We start from the raw sequence: 2,284 nt of genomic DNA, 5'->3' as shown, positions 1-2,284 counted from the left end.
ACTGCCCTCTATATTAAAGGCACAGGATCAAATGCACACAGTACAGGAAATCTGAACATGTATGATTTTACAATACAATTGGCTTTTATTATATACTTTGTGCGGCAAGTAAATCTGAAAGAAAAATATACACAAATATTGGTAATAAAACTTTTAAAGTATTTACAAGAAAAAACAGACAAGATTACCAGCACTTTCTGGCCTGGGCTCTTCCAATTTTATCACTGTTTCTATTGTCCGTGTCCTATTTCTACACGTCTAGATGAAGATGTGTCACCACCTACTGAATGTGCTGAACTCTACAATACTCTACCCTTTTGTCAGAATATTTGTATTACTAATTGAGTTTATGTTAATTGGTTATATACTGAAATCATACTTTGGATCTCATAGTCGCAGTTTAGCCTCTCTGTATGTGAGCGTAGGCTACCGTTTTCTCTGTAAAGAGATCTGGTCTTGGGCGCCCTGGTGGTGTGCTTGGCTCATAACAGCAGTGTAGCTGGTTCAAACCCAATTCTGGCTATTCCGAATTCGATTTGCCCCTTAATTGCTACACTAGTGGCGAAGGTGGGGGATAATCCCGCTGCCTTTGTTGGAAGTACCCCTATTTGCATTGGCGTTGGCTTGTGCAGTATTGCAACCTCCCTGTTGTAAACGAGCATAGCTACAGTGGGGAGAACAAGTATTTGATACACTGCCGATTTTGCAGGTTTTCCTACTTACAAAGCATGTAGAGGTCTGTAATTTTTATCATAGGTACACTTCAACTGTGAGAGACGGAATCTAAAACAAAAATCCAGAAAATCACATTGTATGATTTTTAAGTAATTAATTTGCATTTTATTGCATGACATAAGTATTTGATCACCTACCAACCAGTAGAATTCCGGCTCTCACAGACCTGGTGTTTTTCTTTAAGAGCCCTCCTGTTCTCCACTCATTACCTGTATTAACTGCACCTGTTTGAACTCGTTACCTGTATAAAAGACAACTGTCCACACACTCAATCAAACAGACTCCAACCTCTCCACATGGCCAAGACCAGAGAGCTGTGTAAGGACATCAGGATAAATTGTAGACCTGTACAAGGCTGGGATGGGCTACAGGACAATAGCCACAGCAGCTTGGTGAGAAGGCAACAACTGTTGGGCACAATTATTAGAAATGGAAGAAGTTCAAGATGACGGTCAATCACCCTCGGTCTGGGGCTCCATGCAAGATCTCACCTCGTGGGGCATCATGATCATGAGGAATGTGAGGGATCAGCCCAGAACTACACGGAAGGACCTGGTCAATGACCTGAAGAGAGCTGGGACCACAGTCTCAAGAAAACCATTAGTAACACACTACGCCGTCATGGATTAAAATCTGCAGCGCACGCAAGGTCCCCCTGCTCAAGCCAGCGCATGTCCAGGCCCGTCTGAAGTTTGCCAATGACCATCTGGATGATCCAGAGGAGGAATGGGAGAAGGTCATGTGGTCTGATAGACAAAATAGAGCTTTTTGCTCTAAACTCCACTCGCCGTGTTTGGGAAATAGAAGGATGAGTACAACCCAAGAACACCATCCCAACCGTGAAGCGTGGAGGTGGAAACATCATTCTTTGGGGATGCTTTTCTGCAAAGGGACAGGACGACTGCACCGTATTGAGGGGAGGATGATGGGCCATGTATCGCGAGATCTTGACCAACCAACCTCCTTCCCTCAGTAAGAGCATTGAAGATGGGTCGTGGCTGGGTCTTCCAGCATGACAACGACCCGAACACACAGCCAGGGCAACTAAGGAGTGGCTCCGTAAGAAGCAATCTCAAGGTCCTGGAGTGGCCTAGCCAGTCTCCAGACCTTGAACCCAATTAGAAAATCTTTGGAGGGAGCCGAAAGTTCGTATTGCCCAGCGACAGCCCGAAACCTGAAGGATCTGGAGAAGGTCTGTATGGAGGAGTGGGCCAAAATCCTTGCTGCAGTGTGTGCAAACCTGGTCAAGAACTACAGGAAACGTATGATCTCTGTAATTGCAAACTAAGGTTTCTGTACCAAATATTCAGTTCTGCTTTTCTGATGTATCAAATACTTATGTCATGCAATAAAATGCAAATTAATTACTTAAAAATCATACAATGTGATTTTCTGGATTTTTGTTTTAGATTCCTTCTCTCACAGTTGAAGTGTACCTATGATAAAAATTACAGACCTCTACATGCTTTGTAAGTAGGAAAACCTGCAAAATTGTCAGTGTATCAAATACTTGTTCTCCCCACTGTATATTTGCTAAGAGGTCTCGATC

The sequence above is a fragment of the Salvelinus sp. IW2-2015 genome, linkage group LG32 (assembly GCF_002910315.2).
Source record: "Salvelinus sp. IW2-2015 linkage group LG32, ASM291031v2, whole genome shotgun sequence".
In the NCBI taxonomy this organism is placed as follows: Eukaryota; Metazoa; Chordata; class Actinopteri; order Salmoniformes; family Salmonidae; genus Salvelinus; species Salvelinus sp. IW2-2015.
The sequence above is the reverse complement of the archived record's forward strand: the minus strand, read 5'-3'. Positions refer to the sequence as shown.